Below are 12,889 nucleotides of genomic sequence, written 5' to 3'. Positions count from 1 at the left end.
CACTCCCTCTGCAGAGGCGGTCTGGGTTCGGGAAGGGCTGTTCGGTTTTTCAGATGGATCAAGACCCGGAACTTGTCCAAGGCTGCCTCCAGGAACTGTTGGATATTGTGCTGACCTATGCAGAGATTGGTCTTGTCCCAGGGGACAAAAATGCTGCAGCAACAGTTGTGGCTACACCTGCCAAACTGCTGTTTAAGACGTGAGTATAAGATAGAGAGCTGCTCATGGGAAACACGGGTCCCTGCCGGCCTTTACAGCACAGAGGGGACCCGAACCACCCCTGTGTCCGCTGAAGTCTGGGTGGCAGATGGAGAAACCTGGTTGGTAGCAAAGAGCAGGTATTTCTGGAATGTGTCATGATTACCGTTGTGCTGTAGGAGGAAGACTTTCTTAACCATTAGGATGATCAATGAAGCTTAGCCTCCTTCAGTGACCACTCCCAAATGTCATCTTTATTCCAATACCTTGGAGGATAAGGAGCTTTCCTCCATCTTCTCCTGCCTGCTCTCTATTCCTGGAGCCCCGGTACCACAGGATTAGGATCTAAAACAACTTTGGCTTAAGTGTCAATTCTGGCAATTATTTGAGGAATCATGGGGTAACTCCTCCCAAAATTCTTGTTCTTCTGAATAAAATTATTTCTATGGCATTATCCAAACTGAGTCATTATTTCTGTGCAATATTCTAGGTCACTTACATTTAAACCTGCACCTCCAACAAACATTTAACCACAAGCTGTGGAACCTGTCCCTTTTGTGTTACCCAGGAGCCCTCACATCATCTCTGTCCCTCTTATCCTTACTCCTTATATCAGATATTTATAGTCACAGTAACAATGTACAACAGGCTACCCCAAAACTCATGGGCTAAAAATAACAATCATGCTCCCGGATGTATTAGCCACATGGGGATCAAAGTTTCTAGGCTGGGTTCAATCTAGCAACTCTGCTGATCTTGGCTGGACTCACTCATGCCTCTGGAGTTGGCTAATTCAACTGGGATTGGCTGGGGCAGCTTGACTGCACCCAAACTATTTCATCCTTCTGCTAAGCCAGAGACCAGCCTACGCACTCAATACTGCCTGCAAATCTCACCACATTTCCTTAGGAAATTCACTTCTGTCCTCCAAGATGACTATGTCATACTTCTCTTTCTTCAAATCTCCATCTCATCTACCTCTCTCTCAAACCTACACCATGCACGTCTCACTGGCTATCTCACCACAACCTTCATTGAGAAAATAGTTGCAAGTCTGCAAAAATTCCCTCTTCTTCTGTCCCCATCCCTTTCTACCCATTGACTTTGTTGTCTCCTCCGTAATAATGGACAAAACCATCCCTCCTCCTAAGTCCAACCCGTCCGCTTATATTTGGACGCTTCTTATCTAATCAAGGGCTTCACTACTCTAATTATTACCCCAAGTATCATAGATGTCTCCATTGCTCCCAGATCACTCCAATTGTCATACAACTATGCCTTGCCTCCATTCTTCCATCTAGCTACCATCCACCCCGCAGCTGAAATCTCAGTCACCACGATGTGTCTGTACTTGTTTCTCCACTTCCTTAATACTCTTCATTCCTATTCTCTCCTCAGGGGGCATGCCTCCCTGTTCACACTGATTGTTTCCAACCCCCTCCCTTCACTCCAGCCAAGCTTCCTCCGGTCTACTACACACTGAAACTTGGCTAATGCCACTCATGTAGTGTGAATGTCAACCTCACACTGGAGCCCTCCGAGCAGGGCACAAGGAATGGAGTGCTAGCACACTCCAACACAAATGGTCTCAGGAGCTAGTAGAGTGGCTGAGGGCCCTGTTGGGTCTCTCCTCTGGAGGACCATGCCCAAAGTAGTGATAACTAAATTGTGGTTCTATTCATAGTACCTGTGCTTCACAGATGTTGTAAAGAATAGACTCTTACCTTTGGGAGTTTCAAACCTAACTGAGGATAAGGAACACATCTGGAGGATAAGGAAAATATTTTATTTGATACATTATTAGGTGAACAATAATTTCCCTACATTATTTACTTATTGTTAGAACAGCCCCAGGAGTTGAGCATTCTGAGCCTCTAATTCTTGATGAAGAAACCTAGGGAGATTAATTGTCAAGGTCACATTGTCATGGTATAGTAGAAGCTGAATTTAAATCCAGATATTCGTGGCTCCAAAATCTCCTTTTTCCTATGCTCTATTACTTCCAACAATAAAAATGCAGGATGTATGTCTATCTGGGAGTTTAATTCCAATTAACCACTTTGAAAGCGGTTGTACTCACCACTCTCCCACAGTGGGAACCACGTGCAGTGTTGGGGGCTTAGGACCTGACACTAAAGGGTTTCCTAACACTTGGTTAGTGACTTGTTACAGGATCTTGGGTAAAGTTTGGGGACCAAGAGCTTGAAGGACCTGGATCAAAGATACAGTCTCTGTGCCAAGCTGATTGAACAGTCCCTAAAATAGAGGTAATGGGTCTTGGCTCCTCCTGAAACTTTCAGACATAAAGAGGAGACTTCTAAGGGTTGTGAGAATAGTACCACCTCCCCTGGCAGTGGGTTGCAATGTCCCTGGAGTCTAAAGGCTACGTGATGCTGCCTGGGGAGGCAGCTGGGTTCTGACTGGTGTGTTTGGATCCACGCAATGAAAAGTCACTGGTAGCCCATGAATCTTATTTCAAGCTGGTCCAACTCCAAGTCATTTGTCCACCCTCCCCTTTTTCTCATCTTCATTGAGATTCGCTTTCTCCGTCTCATGCTGAAATCCCAGGGCTCTCAAACGTTCCCTCTCCCGTGCCAATCAAATGCACAGTGCTGTAACCCCAAAGTCCTGAGCCTCACCAGCCTGTAAGGAAGGAATAAAATTACATCTGAATCACTGCATGGGCTCGCATGCCTTAAATCAATAAGAACGTGGTATTCCATAACAGTTGCACTACCACCACTATTGAGGAAAAGTTAATAGTCACTTCAAGAAATTAGAATTCCCCAAAATTACCCACTCCTGTTAGGAGAGCAGTGTGTGTATATGTGTGTGTGTGTGTGTGTGTGTGGCAGGGTGAGGGGGTGATGGATAGGTGCAAAATACCAAAAGGGTTTGTCAAAAGCGATGGGATGAATTAGAGTTCACATTGTATGTATTAGCTGCTGCAACAAATAAACCTTCCAAATCTTACTGGCTTAGTCAATTGAGGTTTATTCCTCCCTGGTATGAAATCCAAAATGGGTCTTCTTGAATAGCTTCCAGCCTTCCTTCAGGTGGAATGTGGGGACCAGGCTCCTTCTATCTTGTGGTATTCACCACCAACAATACTTGGCTTCCAGGACCATTGGCCTATGTATGTGATCACCCTAGCGACAGGAAGAAGGGAATGGAGGAGTGTGCTGGGGTCGGGGAGGGGAGTTAGGGGCCTCACCCCAGAAGTGGTGCACAGCACTTCTGCTCACATTCCCCTGCCTAGAACTCAGTCACACGGCCATAGGTACCTACAAGGAAAGCTGGGACCTGTAATCTGCTGTGTTCTCAGGAAGAAGCAATGAGTTTGGTCAGTCAGTCTGCCGCTCATATAGAGGCTGGCCTTCCCGATTGTGGACAATGTTGAATAGACCTGTCCTTAGTGGTCCAACATTTCACAGAGTCACCCTTGTAAAATGAATGTTCTTCCAAACAGCTTTGCAAAAGAAACAATAAAACTTATAGTTAAAATGTGAATCAACATTTATGAGACCATATAATAAAAGAAGGCTTTATTCCCCACAAGGTGGAAGGAGGAAAGAAAGTTGTGAGACTCAGATATGGGGTTTTCCCCACTTGGGAACATGGCAGGAGGCCTATTTACCCAAGGTTTATTTGCATTTCAGGTAGAGTGACCAAACAAGGAATTCTAGATAGTTCTGTGGAGACTGCGGGGGAGGGTGGAGAGAGGATGCCTGTCTCTGTTCCGACCAAGCCCCGAGCTCTTTAATATTAATGTTTGCATCTGAAGTCTGGAGAATGAGATTGTGGAAGGAAAAGGCATAAACAGCGTCATGTGGAGGAGACAGCATGGATTTGGAGTCAGGAAGACTTGGGTAATGAAGAAGCTGTATAACCTGGGAAGTTACGATCTCCTCCTGTGTGGAGTGGAGATGACCCCTGAGAGGACTTTGGTCTTTAAAGGGGTGCAGATATTATATACATATATAAAAGATTTGTGTATGTGTGCATTCTGAAATCTGGCACACAAAGTGCCCAATAAATGACAGGTCCCTGTCTCCTCACCCCATTTCCCCTGTCATTGAAAGTGCCCTCCAGTCTTCAGTAGTCTTGAGTATTAGGTGAAGCAACTATTTCTCTTCGCTCAGAGACTTGTTTGAAAATACATCATTACTCAGTGGTAGACACAGGCCTATGTCATCCAGAAAGGTCAGCTGCCTGTCAGGGCTTAAAATTCCAAATCCCCATGTCTTGACCCAGGTCCCACATGCTGCCCAGCTCAGTGGGAGGAAGATAGAATCGCAGCCCATCTCTTTCATCTGTGTTGTCACCAAAGGAGACTCCACTCAGCAACATGACATGGGGGCTTCCTCCTCCTTGCAGTCCTCCCCACTCAGCACAGAGCTCAGGGGCCGCCCTCAAAACTCACAAGGTGATTGGTGAGTCCAGGCAGCAAATGGCGTGTTAATGTCAGGAGAAGGAACTAGATAGAAGGAAGTCAGGGCCCAGTGTGTACAAAGATGGGAAGAAGAGCAAGGAAGTGGGGAGGGCAGGGGCACAAGACATTCCACATGAAGAAGGGCAGGGGGACATCTCCAGTGCACCTCCGCATCTGCTCCCAGGCTCTCCTCTTCTTTTCCAAAGCTTGCCCCTCAGCTGCACTCCCCACCCTGCCCTGGACCTCCTCTGCTCCTGCACTCGCTGTATTCACTGCTATATTCACTGCGGTGCCTTCTAGACCCATAAGAAAAGCTCAATAATACAGAATTCATTTCCTTTAAAGGAGAAGCGTCCTCTCTTGTGTCCATGTGAAGGGAAAGCTCTCACTTCAGTGCAGTTTTAAACCAACAACTCTTCTCAGAGGTGAGGAAACTTGAATCCTGTGCAGAGAGAGGACACAACTTATCCAAGGTCACACAGTGGTGACTCTGAGGCTTAAACCTGCTGCATTAGTTATAAGCAAGAAGTCCTTTGTAAAATATTACTGTCAATAATCCTGAGAACAGCAACGTTTATTGGGTGCTTGCTCTCTCCCAGGCATTGTGCTGAGTTCTGAATATAATTATCTCATTGAATTCTCACCCCAACACTGGGGGGCAGGTACTATCCTTATCTTTATCTTACAGGGGAGGACACAGAGCCTCACAAGGTTCAGTGACTTGTCCAGGGTCCCACAGCTACTATCTTGGAGTGGGGATTTGACCCAGGGGTCAGGCTCCTGAGCTCAGACTCTTCCTGCTACATCTCTAGGTCTGGTTCAGCACAGAGACGTCTAGGTGGGAGGACACACGCTTAACATTTTCATGGTCCCAGATCTTACCCTGCGGTCCCTGCCGGTCACCTCAACCTCGGACTCATGCTCTAGACTCAGAGCACAGGGAGCTGCAGAGCTGGTATTTGGAGCAGCTGATTATTCACTAGTCATTACTGAGAATGAGCCCTCACCTTGCAAAGGCTCTCAGGGGGAGCAGGAATGTTACAGACCAATGTCACCTCAATAAAAAAGAAAGAAAGAATTAAAGAAATTAATTACAATATAGTGTGCTAAGTGCTATGACCAGACAAGTACAAAAAGAAAGTTAACTCTCCTAGGATCGGGGGTTGAGGGAACTTTGGGAGGTGACATTGGCGCTGAGCCTTGTTACATAGGGCAGAGAAAGAAAGGGAAAAGGGATTCCAAGTTCAAGGAGCAGCCTGAACTGCGGCTGAGAAGCATGAAAGCCTTGACGAGGGGCAGCAATAGAGCAGCCCGGAGTGCCTGGGTGGTTGGGGATCTGGGGTGAGGAGCAAGGGAGGAGCAGGGAGCGGCTGGGCCCCATTGCCAGGCTCTGAGGGCCCCGCTCCCCGCTGAGTAACCCAATGGACAACGATGCAGGTGCTGAAGCCTCCAGCAGAACAGGGACCCAAAATAAGATGAGAAAAGAGGACATCAACAAAGAACAAACTGAATTTCAACATGCCTTTGAGTTGATGCAATTTCAAAAAACATTTAGCATTTTTAGCATTATTTGAATACCTGGACATACATAGGAGAATATCACTATAGTACTCTTTCCAGTGTTTAGGATCTCTAAAAGTTTCTTTCTGGCTCTGATCCTACTGCAGAAATTAGATACCTAAGAATCTCAGCTTGGGAATAGGCAGGATTGAGTTAAGGCATTTTGCAAAACTGCTTTATGAATAACCTATAATGGTACCCCTTAACCCACCTAGGGGTATTGCCAATGTATGATGTCAGTTGTTTGCCAAAAGGATCTGTAAATGGTAGCATTTCAGGGAGCGTGACAAATGAAGCATAACAAGGAGAATCTTTTCCCCAGAATTAGGAACCAGGGCCCCTGCTGAAACATCAAGTCCCTCACTTTCCAAAGAGAAGCCAACCATCTCCAGAGTACCTTAGAAAGAGGCTGAAAATTGGTCCTGCCATTCCCAACCAGCCCAGTCATACTTATGTCACACGAAGTAAGACATATTATGGGACACAGTGTACACGGCCAAAAGTTAAACGTGCCTCCCCGTATTCCTGCTGCCACTGGGGAGTGAAGAGGGCATATTCCTCCAAAAAACCAAGGGAAGTGTGTGCTTCAGAAAATCACTCATCTAGATGGGGAGTGCCTACAAGAAGGGGGAAATGAAATCTCACGCCCCAGCTGGTTGGCTACTGCAGCCCCGCCCCACTCCCACCCCAGTGCTGCATGAAGACAGACATCCTGGAAGAACTTAACATGTATATCGGGAGTTTGGCTTCTCAGAAATGAAGGCGGACACAATGAAGTGCAACTCCATCCCCAGAAACTTACATGTGTCTTATCGGCAAAGACCACCGGACCTGCCTGGGTGCCCAGCAATAGAGAGAATCAGACCAAGCCAGAAATAGACCGAGGTCACTTCCTCACCACCTGCATCTAGGAGCACCACTGCTGGCTCTCCTGCTGCCTGTCCTGCCATCAGTTCCAGAGGCGCTGGGGCTCAGAGCAGGCAGGGGGGTTGTGAAAGAGTGGACTGCTCCCTTGCTAGCCGGCACTCAGTTCCTAGATTGTAATGTCTGTAAGGACATATTCCTCATGCCTAGCATGTGCCTGGCCCTGAGAAGACTTTTGTCACCTGTGTTGAAAAATAAATCAGTGAATAAAAGTATATCATAAAATTTAGTGCTCACCCCCACCCCTTTCTCAGTCACCCAAGGCTTTCCTGGTTTAGGAGTCTTATTTGTTGCTCAGAGGAGGATGCTCCCTTAGCTCAGAGACTTGCTTAGGTAACAACATGGCATTACCCAGGGTACACACGGGGTTGGGTGTGTGATCTCCAGAAATGTCAGTTTCTGGGCGGGGCTGAGACTCCCACAGTCCCTAGTCCCTCCCAGCCCTGACCTTGTAACGCAGCACAGTGTGTGGAAGGGCATAAATTTCCACTGTTTTCAGCCCTGCTGCATTTTCACTGAAGACTTCCAACAAGAACATGAAGTTGGGAGGCCTCCTCCTCCTTGTGACCCTCATCACCCTCAGCTTAGGGGTACAGGAGCTTCAGGCTCAAGTGGAACGGAAGCACCCCTTGGGTAAGTCCAAGCAGAAGGCAACCCCCTTCTTCTTTGAATGAGGGAGTCAGAAAGTAGGACAATCAGGGACCAGTGTGTGCAGGGGCAGTAAAGGAAGAAAGGAGGGAAGGAAAAATATTGGTATCAATGAGCCATTGCAGGGACCCACCTTGACTGCAGAATCTCTCTTCCTCTGCCTCCACTTTCTCCCCTCCTTTCCCTGGGTCACCCCTCCATCTGAACTCTTCACTCCTCCCTTTGTCACCTCATCAGCCACCCTTCATCTCCCCTGCGTCTCCCTCTCCACCAGCTTCTTTGTCTCTGGCTACAAATAGATTGACTCACTTAGAGAAAACATTTTCTATATCGTGTTAAACATGAATCATCTCAATCTCTTCTTTTCCTTTTACCACCAACATTCTCAAAGGACTAAACTGAATTCTCTGCCCTTACTTCCCCGTAACTCATTCCTTAACCCCTTGAAGACTGACCGTAGTCATTCCTGCCCCCAGCCCTCTCCTGAAACTTCTCTCCCAGGTCCTGTGGACAAATCTCTTGAATCTCCTCAGGAGCCAAAGTCTTTATCCTCTGTATCATCCAACACTGTTTCCCACTTCATCAATCTTCAAACTTTCTTCTCTCCTGGATTCTCTGCACTGGACCTTTTTCTTCTCCTTAAAGATTATTACTTTCAACTCTTACTCCTCTCCCTTCTTCGCTCTCCTTCCCCTACATTAAACTGGTTGCCAAATGCTATGCATTCTTTGTAATTGTCTCCTGCATGTGTTCCTTCCTCTCCACCCCCATGGCCACACTGTATTTCCAGCCCTGATTTCCCCATCTTGGGCCACTGCAATTGCTTCCCAGATGCTCTCCCTGCCCCTCTCTTCCTTCTGAAGTTTGCCTGCTTGTTGAATCCTGGTCCATTCTCTGCTCTCCTGCCAGAATAATCTTCATAAGTAAACTGCAACCATATCCCTCTCTTGGCCTCCCAAATGAAATCCACTCTCCTCGTGTCCTCAAGATCCATACGCTGTAACTTTGTCTCCAGCCTACTTTCTTGCTCAACTTTCAACTCTTCCCTAACACTTCTCCAGCCTTCCATTTGCCATTTCCCCTGGATTCCTTGTATTTCAGGGTGTGGAGTGACGAGATGAGGCACCTCAGGTGCAAAATTGAAGCAGGTTTTCATTCTCAGGGTTGTGCAAGTGCCTCATTAATTTTTTTTTTAAAGATTTTTTATTTTTTCCTTTTTCTCCCCAGAGCCCCCCGATACATAGTTGTATATTCTTCGTTGTGGGTCCTTCTAGTTGTGGCATGTGGGATGCTGCCTCAGCGTGGTTTGATGAGCAGTGCCATGTCCGCGCCCAGGATTCGAACCAACGAAACTCTGGGCCGCCTGCAGCGGAGCGCGCGAACTTAACCACTCGGCCACGGGGCCAGCCCCCCTCATTAATTTTTGTACCGTACATGCCTCATGTGCCTCGCCTTGTTGCGTTTTCCCCTGTGAACTTTTGGTAGGACTTCTTTTCTCTCCTCACAACACTCTAACACTCCCCTCAATTCTGCCTTAAAAAAATCCCTGTACTTCAAGACTCACCTTTTCTCATTAATCCCATTGGAAGTAATGTCTTCTCTTCTCTCCTCTGAGCCCATTTAGTCCTTTGGATGTACCTCTCTCAGGACACTTATCACAAACTGCTTTGTTTCTAGTACTTTAAACCTAAGTCTTATCTCCATTGTTAGACTCTAAGCTTCTTGAAGGTAATGACCCTCTCATACATCTTTGTATTTCCTGAACAACTTACCTCAGCACTTTATACATAGTAAGAAATCACTGAATATAATGAGTGACCAAACAGCTGTGAGTGGGGACAAGAAGTTTTCAACCCTCTCACCATGAACTAACAACAGGTAATAGAAATTTGGAGGGATCATGTTGATTTTCCCTTGGGTCTGCAAGTGTGTTGTAGACATCCCATCAGGCCCCCTTCTTACACCCTCAGACCTTGCTAATCAATTATAGGTGATCAACCCATCAGGCCCTCTTCTTACACCATAGACCTTGCTACTCAACCCTTTGTCTTGGCGACTGGACAAGGCTTCCCAGCCTGCTCAACACAGCATCAGACAGCCAACTCTACTGATTGGAGTTGATGCTGGAGAAGGAATGTCATTTCCCCTGCTGCATCCAAGGGCTCCATTTTACACATGAGGAAACATCAGCCCAGAGACATCCAGAGACAGAATCGGGTAGAGAACCTTCTGATAACAGCTGAGTAGCCAGCCAAGCACAGCACACATTTGTCCAGAGCTCTTCCTATATTTTGCTATAAGCCCCTGTGGGTTCTTAACCAGCTTCTTGGTCCTAGTTCATTGATCCTCAAAGACTAACTTTGAGACTCTGGGAACCTGAGAAGCCTCCATTCAGGTCAGAAGGGACTCCTTGAAATTTGGAGATGTGCTCTCCATGGCATGATCGATTTCACCATGTAAGACTGCAGAGGGAGCCTGGGCTTAGGGGCCAGGCAGGTTCTGCATCAAGACAAGCTGATGCAGAGAGCTCTTGACATAATGGCCTCTCTTGAGACTGAATACTAATGTTGATAGCATTAATTAAATTGAACCAGATGGCATAAATAATACATTATTTGCACCAATCAACATTATGATGTTCCAAGCTGATGGAAAATAAATACTGAGAGTAACAACAAAGGAAGAAATTCCAAATGCAGATACAATACAATATTCCATCTAACATGTCTCCTGGATCAGGGTATGGGAGAATATTGTTGCAATTCTGCCAAAGGAATGCAAAATCGGTAACAAATGTTGCTTTCTCACTGCCAAATTTTGTTCTACCAATGGTGTGTCAGACAAAAGACATTATACAGAGGACTGTGATTGAAGGTAAATTACTGATGAATAGACCAGTGTTTCATGTAATTATGTGTGCCTATCAACAAGGATGCGTTGTGATGCTAGGAAGTGCAAGTTTTTAATTGCCTATCTCTGCAATTAGTTTAAAATTATGTAGTATATGTTAAAACAAGGAACAGAAATAAAACAGATGTAGAAGAGCCATAAAACAAGAAGATCAGAAAACAGCCCAAATGTTTATCTTGAATTTAACCAAATATGTATCAGGCCAAATATACAGTCCCAATGATCTTTACATTAATCCAAATATTAAGTTAAAATAATTTTAAATTATTATCAGAACACACACACATAGATGATAGATAGAAAGATAGGTAGACAGATAGACAGGTAAGGATGGAGACTATGTTTAGAAGGAAACCCAAAAAATTATAATAGGGCTTTCCTGTGGAGAGGGAACAGGGTGGGAGGGATGGAGGTCAGGAATGGGGAGAAAAATTATAAGATTGGGGTTCTTTTTCATACAGGCAGCAGGGGCAGGCTGTGGGACTCAGTGTTAATTGGCATCTGAAGGCACATAGAATTGGTGGGAGGCTGGCTCTCTTTGTGTTCTGAGATTTAATTATCTATGCCCAGAAGAAATGAAAAGAAAGGAGTGAGCAACAACGTAGTATCCTCTTCTCCCAGGATGCTGCAGCTGCTGACCATCAGTTCATTTTCCCATGGACAAAACAGTACTGTGTGCCTTCAAGGAAGAGAGGAGAAAAGATTGGGGGTGTCAAGAAGGGGAGAGGCTAAAGCCCCACTGGGGACTGAGGCACTTCAGCCCTCTCTCTCTCTCAAAAGCAGGTCCCACTCCCTTCTACAGAGGCAGTCTGGGTTCTGGGAAGACTGTTTTGTTTTCTAGGTGGATCAAGACCCGGAAGATGTCCAACGGTGCCTCCAGGAACTTTTGGACATTGTGCTGAATTGTGCACAGGAGATGCATCTTGTCCCAAGGGACAAAAATGCTGCAGCAACGGTTGTGGCCATGTCTGCCGAACTGCTGTTTAAGCCGTGAGTATAAGATAGAGAGCTGCTCACGGGAAACATGGGTCCCTATGGCCTTCACAGTGCAGAAGGGACCCCAACCACCCCCTCCTCACTGAAGCCTGGGTGGCAGATGGAGAAAGCTGGTTGGTAGCAGAGAGCAGGTATTTCTTGAAAGTGTCATGATTATCTTTGTGTTGTAGGAGGAAGACTTCTTTATCCATTTGGATGAGCCATGAACCTTAGCCTCCTTCAGTGACCACTCCCAAATGTCATCTTTATTCCAACACCCTGGAGGAGAACAGCTTTCCTACTATCTTTTCCTGCCTGCTCTCTATTCCTGGAACCCCTGTACCACGACAGGAGGATATAAAATAACTTTGGCTTAGATGCTCGGTTCTGGCAATTGTGTGAGGAATCATGGAGTGACTGCTTCCAAGATTAACCTTCTTCTGAATAAAATTATTTCTGTTGCATTAACCAACCTGGAGCATTATTTCTATGTAAGACTCTAGCTCACTTACATTCGTTCCTCTGCCTCCAACAGGTATTTAACCCCAACCCACGGAACCTATATCTTTTCCGTTATCCATCATGCCCCATATCCTCTCTGTCCCCCTTATCCTTACTTTTTATATGAGATATTTATAGTCACAATAACAATGTATAACAAGCTACCCCAAAATTCATTGGCTTAAGATAGCAATCATTCTCCCAGACCTGTGAGTTGGCAAAGGGGTCAACGGTTCTACGTTGGGCTCAACTGGGCAACTCTGATGATCTTGGCTGGACTCACTCATGCATCTGAAGTTGGCTGATTCAACTGGGATTGGCTGGGGCAACATGGCTCCACTCCACCTATTTCATCCTTCTCCTAAGCCAAAGACCAGCCCAGGTGCTCAATACTGCCTCGAAATCTCACCACATTTCCCTAGAAAATTCACTTCTGACCCTCTAAGATGACTATTTCATGCTTCCTCTCTTCCCTCAAGTCTCCATCTCATCTACCTCTTACTCTAACCTCCACCATGCGGGTCTCACTGGCTACCTCACCACATCCTTTCTCGGGAGAATAGTTGTAAGTCTGCGAAAATTCCCTCCTCTTTTACCCCGTCTATTTGTACCCACTGACTCTGCTTTATCCTCTATAATAACGCAAAAAACGATCCCCCCTCCTATTTAAGTCCAACCCCTCCACATGATTTTGGGTGCTTCTTATCTAATCAAGGGCTTCACTTCTCTAATTATTACCTC

The 12,889-nt window shown here is 46.1% G+C and overlaps 1 long non-coding RNA gene across 1 annotated transcript; it reads left to right on the top strand.

Moving 5' to 3' along the window:
* The first annotated feature begins 7,403 nt into the window (after positions 1-7,403).
* LOC102148763 (uncharacterized) lies at positions 7,404-12,115 on the top strand. The gene is made up of 3 exons (XR_288057.4): positions 7,404-7,747; positions 11,514-11,662; positions 11,839-12,115. It is a non-coding gene; the product is annotated as an uncharacterized lncRNA (long non-coding RNA).
* Positions 12,116-12,889: the final 774 nt, after the last annotated feature.

This window comes from Equus caballus, chromosome 11 (genome assembly GCF_041296265.1).
Source record: "Equus caballus isolate H_3958 breed thoroughbred chromosome 11, TB-T2T, whole genome shotgun sequence".
Classification (NCBI taxonomy): Eukaryota; Metazoa; Chordata; class Mammalia; order Perissodactyla; family Equidae; genus Equus; species Equus caballus.
The sequence above is the reverse complement of the archived record's forward strand: the minus strand, read 5'-3'. Positions and strand labels throughout refer to the sequence as shown.